Here is a 10,780-nt window from a genome sequence, read left to right as displayed (position 1 = left end):
CAACCCTGGACGATATGATGCCCAAATCAGTTGAGTTGGGATTTCTGAGTTCTGACCTCTCCCACAAGGGAAGCTATTGACTGGTACAGCTTTTGACCTCAATGGACCAGATCAGAATCCAAAAGGTTCAGGACCTCAGGTCTTGGATCTTGGTCGCGGGCAGAAAGCTGGAACATAAAAAAAAAAAAAAATAGAGTAATCCCCCAGGTCCCATCTAATTTAGTTTTGTTATTTTTTTGGGGCACTTTTGACCTGGTACAGCATTTCTCAATTCTCATACTCAAATCCAGCGAATTCAACAAATGGGAATGCTTGCCGGTAAAGTGGTATGCATGTGTGTTGTGTGTACACACACATGGACTTCAGTTTAAACACGTACACGTTAATTAATAAAATATTTTTAATTATTATTATTATTATTATTGGTGTGCTTAAAATAAGACAAATGTCTAGAAAAATTAATGGTTTGATGCAAATAGGGCTTGAAATGATCATTCCTAATAAATAATTATTCTTTTTTAAGATAATAGAATAGAAGGCATTCTAACTTCTAAGATATGCACGTCTTAATGAATAGTATTCAATTTCTTGAGTTTGTAATTATGCATATACTATGAAATGGGCAATTTTGGATTTATTTTTCATTACATTTTTTTCATAGGCTAGGTTAATAGAAGTTTGCATATATATATATATATATATATAAGCACGGATTTTGTTAAGAAAAACCTAAATAATAAAAATACATAAGAGTAGAAAATTGTTTTATGTTTCAAAATTTAAAATAATTAATAATTATTTATATTTTATATATTATTTCTAATAATTTTTTTGTAATAAAAAATAACAATAATTAATGCCTGTTAGGTTTGTTCATCAGTCTGATGAAAACGACTAAACCAACCAACCCAACCCAACTTAACCCAAGTTGGTCAGCTTCAGTTCAACAACTTTCTAACCAGATAAAGTCGAGTTTTTAAGTTTAAATATTTTCAACCAATTGACAAAACCAAAAAATGACCTAAACCGATACCAATTTTTTCAAATCACCATTGACTCGATTGGTTGAATCATTCAAACTATCACATGACGTTGATTACGGGTTTTGTTTTGTTGAAACCCACCATTTGGTCAAAATTCCTTTGACCCAAATGGTTCAACCCTTGACTTGTTTGACCTGCTCACTAGGTTATGATTGCACACTTTCGAGGGCCATAACTTTGCACTCCAATGTCCGATTGAGGTGATCTTGTTTATTTATTTATTTATATTTTAGGTAACCTTTCAAGGTCTATAAGTTCCAAGGTGCTATGGGTACCTTGCCTTGCTATTTTCATGAAACCCCCCCTTTTGACCTTGAATCGTAACTCTTAATATTTTTTACAAATAAAAATGAATTAAAAATATAAATTAATTATAAAATAGTACATATATTATATGTAAAACATAATTATATACTATTTATTGATAAAATATGTATTTGCACACACACACACACACAAACACATAGAATGGTCGAACTGGTGTCTTGTGATTCGGAGGCAAAAGCGGTAGGGATGCGGAGGGAAAGGGTGAGAGAGGTATCATATAATAAAGAGCCATCATTTATTAGAATTTCTTTGTTAGAAACATATGAATTGGGGGACTTGAGATAGAGATAGAGAGAGAGAGAGAGAGACGTGGGGAATATGAGAGCAATAGTTAAGGAGAAGTTTTAGGGGTGAGATATTTTAGGATGACTTTTAGGCAAAGAAAGAAACTTACCCGAGGTTGGCCTCAATGCCGCACTGGGTAACGATGTATCCTAGGAACTTACCCGAGGTCACACCGAATGCACACTTGTTTGGGTTTAGTCTCATATTAAACTTACGTAGAATTTCAAAAATAGAATGCAAATCTCGTATTAAATCATGTGAGAGTTGGGTTTTGACGACCATGTCGTCTACATAGCATTCTACTTTCCTACCGATTAACGACGCAAACAATTTATTTACAAGCCTTTGAAAGGTTGCCCCTGCGTTTTTCAACTCGAAGGGCATAACCTTGTAACAGTATAGACTGAACTTTGTGATGAAGGTAGTCTTTTCTTCGTCCGTCGGGTCCATCTTGATTTGGTTATAGCCCGAATAGGCGTCCAAGAAACTTAGCAACTCATGCTCTGAGGTCGCGTCCACCAAGTGGTCAATTTTGGGGAGCGGGAAGTAGTCTTTTGGGCAAGCCCAGTTCAGGTCGGTATAGTTGACGCACATGCGCCACTTGCCGCTGGCCTTCTTTACTAGGATGGGGTTGGCTACCTAGCTTGGGTAATGGACTTCTCTTGTGAAGTTAGCTGCGAGGAGCTTTTTGACCTCCTCGTTGACCGCTTTCCACCACTCCGGGGCTAGGTTGCGTTTCTTCAATCTAACGGGCCTAATTACAGAATCGGTATTCAGCTTGTGAGTTATGTGATCGGGGTCTAGACTCGACATCTCTGCCGTGGACCATGCAAAAATATCTAAATTTTGAAGTAAGAAACTTACCAGTTCGGATCGTAGAGGTTCTTGGATGGAAGCGCTGATCTGAAGCGTTTGAGTTGGGTCTGCTGCTGAGGTCGGAACTATGACTGTTTCTTTCGTGGGCACGACTCGTTCTTCGCCTTGCTCCATAGGCCGCTCTAGTTCGAGGTCGTCAGCCACCTTGGTCTTTTCCTTCAGGGCGGTGACATAGCACTTGCGGGACTCAAGTTGGTTGCCCCGCACTACCCCCACACCGAAGTCTGTAGGGAACTTCATTGCCAAATGGTAAGTGGAGATCACCGCCCGTAGGATATGGGTGATCGGCTGACCTAGTCATGGTTGAGTCTGACTATGTAGGGCCATGTGGCGACTTCCATAGGTACTGTTATTTTCCCAAGGGGCTGGACTTCTTCTCCGCTGAAGCCCACCAAAGGAGTGTCTACCGATTTCAAGTCACTTTTCTACCATTGAAGCTGGTCGAACGCAACTTTGAAGAGGATATCTGCCGAGTTGCCCGAGTCGACGAGTATGCATTTGACCTCAAAGTCGTTGATCCTCAACTTTATCACAAGTGCGTCATCGTCCGGGTAGTGGACCCCCCGCGCGTCATCTTCTATGAAGAAAATTGGCTCTCCTGTCCTCGACCGCTTTGGAGGGTTCCGTTCTTCCTGGGTGACTTCGTGAACTAACGTCTGAGTTGCTGCTGAAGTGCAACCCGTGACGATCGAACCTCCCACTATAACGTGGATGGTACCCCAGACTGGCCTTTCTTCTGGAGGTTGCCTCTGTGATTGCTCGGCCGGCCTGCTGCTGGACTCGGGAGCATCCTTGCCATGCTCCCCTTGCCGAATTGTTTTATTATTATTATTGCTATTATGTACAAAATTTCTTAAATACCTGCGGTGAATGAGCTCTTCAATCTCGTCGCAGAGGTTTTTACAATTTTCGGTACTATGACCGTGATCTCTGTGAAAGTTGCAATACAGATTCTTATTTCTTTCATTAGGATTCCCCTTTAAACTGGGTGGCAACTTCACATACGGAGCGTCGTTGATCGCCTTCAGGATTTTGGCCCGCTTCGCGTTCAGTGGGGTGTAATCAGTTCGGTCCGCTACTGGAGCTCAGAACAATTGTCCTGGCTTTGCCCCTCGAGCTACATCTTTTTTCTTTCAGCTGTCCCCTTGACTGGAAGGCTCTCCTTCCCTTTTCCTCTTTTTGGGTGCTCTTTTGCCTTTTTGGTTGATTTCTTCCTCAATGGCTATGAACCTTTTCCGCGAGCTTAAGGAACTTGGTTATGGTTGTTGGTTGATTGATGACCATGTGCCACTTGAACTCCTTATGTGTCATGCCTTTCTTGACTGCTGCGAGGCGCACGACGGGGTCTAGGCGCGATATCTGCATACAAGCGTCGTTGAATCGCTTGATGTAGCCCCGGATGGACTCTTCCTCTCTTTGTACTATGTTGAGAAGACTCTCTTCAGTTCTTGGACACCGCTTGCTGGTGACGAAATGGGACGTGAAGGCTTGTGCGAACTGCGCCCAACTTCTTACCAACCCTGGTGCCAAGTTTCGGTACCACGTGCGGGCTGCTCCTCTAAAAGTGGTAGAGAAGGCCACACACATGCACGACTCACTGGCTCTTGCCAGGTGCATTTGCCATTGGAAAGCATCTACGTGATCATTTGGGTCGAACGACCCATCGTACTTGTCAAGAGGGGGGAGCTTGAAATCTTTAGGCATTGGGACTGCTAGGAGCTCGGGAGATAGAGGGGGATTGAAGTGAGAGGATGGGAGCCTTGACCTCGCGTGAGCTTGCTTCTCCTTTGCCTCCAAGCTCGGACAGGTCGTGGGTAGCAGACCAGCGGACTCGGCGACGACGTCTCTGTTTCTTGGCGGGCTCGGCATTAGTACTGCTCGCCTCTGTACTGTCTGGTATGGTGTGTGCAGGAAGTAATTCGGGCCGCTGGTGATGGCTGCAGACAGAAGGGTCCTGCTTAGAGCCTGCGGCTAGAATCTCGAACCGATTCTCCAAGAATGGGGCCTTTGGCTTGGAGGGCTGAGACGATGTGGGCTTGGCGAGCTGGGGTCCTTCCGACCTGACCTCCTGTGGCGAGGTCGACGTGGCCGGCCTTTCCTGTCTGCTGCGGGAGGAGGCCTGGCTCCTTGGAGGGTTTCATGGGGCCTTTCCTTGGCGAGGAAGGTGCTCTTGACAATGGGACCTAGCCTGCTGTGAGGCTGGGTGTCGAGGAGGGAGTTGCGATTGCTGAAGCTGAGGTTGCGACAGCTGGGGGAATTGCTACTGATACTGGTACTGAGAGACCTGGTGTAGCACGTGCTGTTGGTAGACCTGGAACTGTTGAAATTGTTGCATTTGAGCTTACATGGCCTACATGCACTGCATCAAGTCTTCGAATTGGTTCGGGCTAGCCGCAGGGGGCACAACCGAGGTTTCAGCAAAGGTTGTTTCGACTGCGGTGGGGAGTGGAGCAACAGCGGGTGCCGCTGTAAGAGGCACGTCCAAACTGGGGATCCCATCCGCTGAGAGGGGGATGGTGAACTGTCCAATACATACAGTAGAATGCTGGGGTTGCTCGCTGGAGTTATCCATCTCTGTGCTTTGTCCGATGTTGCTAGAGGAAGCCATGAGCGTTGAGTTTCTGGAGAGTAAGGAGACATGGAAGTTTGGAGAAAGGATTTTCGAAGCATTTCCCATAGACGGCGCCAAATGATGTAGCGCGATCCGGTCACTCCTAACTGGCGCTCACGTGGCTCCTGGAAGGTACCTGAGAAGAGAAAGAAGAAGAATCTTTGGGGAGTTTACCCAGCGGAGATACTCCGATGCTTAAGTTAGTACTATGAAGGAGAAGCAAGAAGGAGACGAAGGCTAAGAGTGCAGATAGATCATTCTCACTATATTTAAGAGATTAGGGATCTCAAGAAGAAATTTCTCTTCTGCCCTAAGGGCTTTTGTAGGGACACTCACATTAGGTCGGGCATAACTGCCACTGGGCTCCTGCCACAGTTGTTACCTGCCAGGGCTGCGCAGGTGACCGTTGGCGTATGCCTCGCCTGGGTGAGTGATACGTTTCCAAAGTGGCAGGCCCGCCTTTGCCTGCACAGGTGACCATCGAAAGGACTGGGACTGCGCCGTTAGTAGAGGATATGGCGCAGTCTAACCGGTACGGTTTGTTAGTTGGAATCTTCCTGAAGAGCGCTTGTGTGGATCATTCGCGAGCTATTTTGTAGCGAACTTGGAACACTCCAGGATTATCCCTAGTAGAATTGGTCATCGGAATGGCTTGTCTCCTAGGAAGCTCGGGTGAGCTAATAACTTTAGCTCGTGAGCTACAGTTGCCTCGGGGTATCTCTTCAAAGATAGCATGGGGATTCCGGAGTTCGCGTTGCGGCGGACTCCTCCCCTTGTGGGCTATAACGTAGCGGACTGCTTCATGGGCCCGTCACTTGGTCGCATCAGGATTCAACGCCGCTGTGCTATCGCTTATGCTAAGTCAACGTCTTCGTGTCACCGTTTCATAGGTTGGGTCAAATCATCCTTCATCAGAGATTATAAAAACCACTTAGTGGTTCTGGACCTATCACGGTTGGCCTCAAGATCCAAAGAGACCAGTGAATTCAAGAGTTGATAAAGAAAAAAGTGCAAATGAGACATATTTAACAACAATGGCAAGAACACATAGTGGAATCCAAATAAGTACGCACATCTAAATCTGATTTCTTATTTTGCTTCACTATTTGTCAATTACATGAGTTTCAAAGCTTGCAATTAGTACTTCATCGTCTTCAACTTTAGGGTTACTTGAAGAATTTCTGGACCGCTAGGGGTCATGATTACGACAACTTTCATTCTCGCCGGAGATATTGCCGTTGAGGGATAACAAGAGCTTGGTACCTGGTAAGCTACTAGACTGGTAGTTTAGACTCGAGAGCATCAGTATGGAAACGTTTTTCTAGCGTTTATGCATTTGACAAGGTTAAAGATTTGATGGTGTTGAATAGATTCAGACTCCAAACTTCTCGATCTACAGCTACAGCGTCGTCGTATCCTGAATTTGTTGGGGACGAAAAACGTCCTCATCTTCAAGCTCCAAAGTTTTCTACATTCTCTATAAATCAAGGTCTTACTATGGTAGATTTTCACCTTAGACAGTCGAAGAAAGTTTCCCAATTTTGCATTTTCTACATTTTTTCTATAATTTCTTTTGCAAAAATTCTGTAATTTTGCATTTTTGTACATTTTTTCCATTTTCTTATTTTTGATTGATATTTTATCATTGAATGTATTTTCTATGATTTTAACTTTTTTAGTTATACATATTATTTTTTTACCATTTTCTGTATTTTTTTTGGCATTAGCTGAAATATATATATATATATTTTTTGTTTTTTATTATTTTTATGCATTTTATGCAATTTCTGATTTTGGCTGAAATATATGTCTTTAATTTTTTTATAACTTTATGTATTTTCTCCAATTTTTATCATTTAATGTATTTTCTAAAATTTCTATATTTTTTCTTGTTTCTTATGGAATTATGTTTTTCTTTAATTTTTGTATTTTTTACAATTTTTTTTTTCATTTTCTTGAAATTTCTTGCAATTTTCCTATATTTTTGTGTAATTTTTTATGTTTTTTTTTTTACAATTTATCTTTTATACTTTTATTTATTTATTTATTTTTATTATTTTCTAAGTCTTTTTTACAATTTCCAATATTTTACACTAAGGCTATGTTTGGTTTGAAGGATAAGGTAGGGAAACAAAGGGAAAGACAAGGAAGCTGATACAAGGGTTGTAAAGGTTTCCTTACCTTTCCCTACCTTTCCCTGCATTTTCCTTCAAACCAAACATAGCCTAAATGTGGAAGATAGTTGGCGGTTAAGGACATTTTAGTCATAAAATATTTTTTACATATTAGTCATAAAACTCCTCTTTCATGGGGCAGTTTGGTCATTAAAATGGACAACTTCTGTCAATGAACATTAACCGTATTTTAATGAATGGTGAATTTTGGAAAACAAAAATTCACTGACATAAGGCTCTTTGGACATTATAAAAAGTTGTGAGTTTAAGAGAAATGCGGAGAACTCAGAGTGAATTTTAGACAATTTCCCTTGAATATAAAATATCCCTTTAATAGTTGCTGAAATGTGATTGGTTATTCTAATTAACGCAGAAAATTGTCAAGTCTTATTTGGTAAAAAAATGCAGAAAGCTGAAAATAGAAATCTTCCTGGAATTAGCATAGGTAGCTTCTCAGAAATCATTCAAATCAACGCAGCTCAATCACCATAGAAATCTTCCCAAACAGGTTCTAAGTGGGACGGCCAGGAGATTGCGAACTCCTTTCAGCAGGGTGTTTAGTGGGTCAGGCTAATCCCAGCACAAAATTGTGTGAGCTTCGCCAACTTTTTCACCCATACATAGTGCAAGTTCATCACATTTATAATCTCTGATTCAAATTCAAATCCGATTTGTTTAAATTGGATTTGGATATTTGTTTTATTAAACCAAATTTAAGAATGTATATATATACTTTTTCACAATTTTAACCTGCTGTATAATTTGAAAGAAAAGGTTCCATAAAATTAAGTGGGATTTATGATTTAGATAAACTTCTTTTATATTTAATTTTGTAGATTTCTTCTGGTTACATACAGATTCTCCAATAGTAAAAACAATTTAAATATTAACCTATCTATATAAATTGAATTCAAATCCATGTTTTATATATCCATTAGATATCAAATGAAATTCAGATCTAATCGATTCTTATTGAACTTGATTAGGATATACCCCAATATGAATTTCATCTCGGTTTGTAGCCGTTATAGCCTCACCAATTTGTCAATACCAAGAGTTGGCAATCTGGTTTTAAGGATGTTCTTTGCCACCATATTGCCGGGTTAATTTTGACTGTTGGGGCCCAACAGCATAGACTGTTGAGACAGTTTCTGGGCTGGGCACGTTTTGGGCAGTTCACCTATTCATGCCCATGCTTTGGTATTTAGTTAAAATAAATTGAGATGTAATTATTAATTTACCCATTCTCATGGTGACATGGCATTTCCAGAAACTGTCTCAACAGTCCATGCTATTGGCTCCCAACAGCTTAAGTTTTTCCCCTATATTGCGATTGAAGAGGAGTTAGGATTAACCGAAGACAATAGCTGTTCGGTGGCGTATGGAACCAAATATAACACTTTCATACCAGTTTTAAAATAGTTGACCCCACTATCATTCAATCTTGCACTTTGGCCCAAAATATTTTTTGACTGGTTTGGGGGTGTTATCATTGATTCCACAGCACAATCATTCAATCTTTTACACTGACCTCACAGCGTGTCTTGACTGCACATCAGAAACATCTCCCGTACTTATATTTATTATTCATGGGGAGATGTTCCCATTATAGGGTGGGGTGTGGCTGTAAGGTCGGTCTGAGGTGTGGTCTGTGAAGAGCAATCCCAATTCGATACACAGCCATCTCCATCAGCAAATCTATTCTTCTTTCCACTTATTATTATTATTATTATTGGTATAATAGATCAGCTCTGCTATTCTTTGTTCTACTATCATGTCCATTTTAAAATTTATACTTCTTGTGTTGGTTGATTTTTCAGTTTTCCTTAATACTGTGTTTGTTTTGGAAGGAAAAAGCAAGAAAAGGAAAGGTAAGAAAATCCTTACAAACCTTGCATGAGTTTCTCTACCTTTTCCTTCAAACCAAACATAACCTAAAACTCTGCGATAGGCCGAGGATGCAATATACTGAATGGGGATTGCTTTTGGTCTAGTGCATTGAGTCCCGTTTGGGCCCAAGCCCTGCTTAATCCCAAAAGTATTTGTTCTTGGCCCCTACCTCAATTTCTTGCGCCAGTCCCGTGTTTCTATTTTTAAAGAACCATAGGTCCATTACCTTTCATCTGAAACTGTAACAATGGTTGATTGGCTGTGACAAAAATCAGCTTAATCGGATTGCTTGCTTTTAATAATCTGATTTGTTCTTTTAGTTGTAGAGCTGCTTTCTCAAAGAAACTTTATTGGTTAGAGTGTGAATCTCAATTAGATATCAATTTTGCATTTATTTGTTTGTAGTTATGATTTGTACTTTTGTCTGATACAAAATTTATATGTTTTTATTACATTTGCACTTATTATTGCATCTCAAAAACTAGAACAAAATTTGCACCACCTATCTTACTTTTCACAAACAGGCAAGGCAAAGTCAAATCTGAAGCAAAAATAATCAGGATTACACCTTATCTATTTGTACTCCCATGCATTTACAATAATGATAGATCTGATCCATCTACCTTTTCCTCTCTCTCTCTCTTTCTTCTTTTCTTCTTTCCTTAGTTACTGCAGCACACAACTTGCAATTGAATCCCCAAGTCATTATTTATCTTCATTCAGTCAAATACAGAGGCAATGAAAAGAACCAAATCAGTCATCCATCATTCTCTCTCTCCCCCCCTTTATCTTCTTCTTCTCTCCTCTTCCCTCCCCTGTTCAGCTACAACCAGAAGAAACCCACGAATCCAAAGCCGCTACCCGCGGTCAAAAAGTTTGAAATTCCCAAGAATGCCTCTGAGCCCACAAGAAAGATTGCTGCCAAAAAGGAATGAAAAATAATTCTAGCAAAACTTTAATAAACCCAAATCTTTCATCTAAAGAAATCTGAGAATACTCTTTCTTCTGCTGTCAGTTATAGGACGAATCTCTCATGAATCTTAGTTTTGGCAGTTCAATTTGTATACATATTTTTTAACAAAATAGTATTCTACAAATTACGACCAACGATGGCATCATCTTTTGTTTTTATTGAGTTTTCTTTTCTGGGCGAAATCCAAAATTTTAGGTAAAGATTTACAGTAGGGGATTTCATTTCTAAACCTTACACTCTTTAATTGAATTGGTGATTGGTGACTGCCAATCTATGAGCGCCAGAGCAAAAATATAAATAGGATTTGTGTTCGTGAATCCAAAAAACAAATATGAAATAAAATTCACAAGGCACCGTTAAGTTTTAGAGAATAAACAAAATTAACGTGTTCACCTTTTACAGGAGGTCGCTGGATAATGCGGCGACAGAGGTTGCCGCAGATAGATGCACGTGACCGTGAAACAATCCAAATACGAGAAATTGAGCAATCAACCATCTCATGTCAAGTTCAGTTAGTCCAGAAATCGATTTTTTATTCGAGGTTCAGGAAGAAAGAAAGAGAGGAACCAGACCATTACCATCCAATTAAACGGATCGTTAT

The 10,780-nt window shown here is 40.5% G+C and overlaps 1 long non-coding RNA gene across 1 annotated transcript; it reads right to left on the bottom strand.

Moving 5' to 3' along the window:
• Positions 1–9,624: 9,624 nt before the first annotated feature.
• LOC148876709 (uncharacterized) lies at positions 9,625–10,762 on the bottom strand. Its single transcript, XR_016104963.1, has 2 exons — positions 10,573–10,762; positions 9,625–10,124 (listed from the first exon to the last, which is right to left on the bottom strand). It is a non-coding gene; the product is annotated as an uncharacterized LOC148876709 (long non-coding RNA).
• Positions 10,763–10,780: the final 18 nt, after the last annotated feature.

The sequence above is a fragment of the Nelumbo lutea genome, chromosome 1 (assembly GCF_056320005.1).
Source record: "Nelumbo lutea isolate HS-2025 chromosome 1, American lotus-T2T, whole genome shotgun sequence".
NCBI lineage: Eukaryota > Viridiplantae > Streptophyta > Magnoliopsida > Proteales > Nelumbonaceae > Nelumbo > Nelumbo lutea.
The sequence above is the reverse complement of the archived record's forward strand: the minus strand, read 5'-3'. Positions and strand labels throughout refer to the sequence as shown.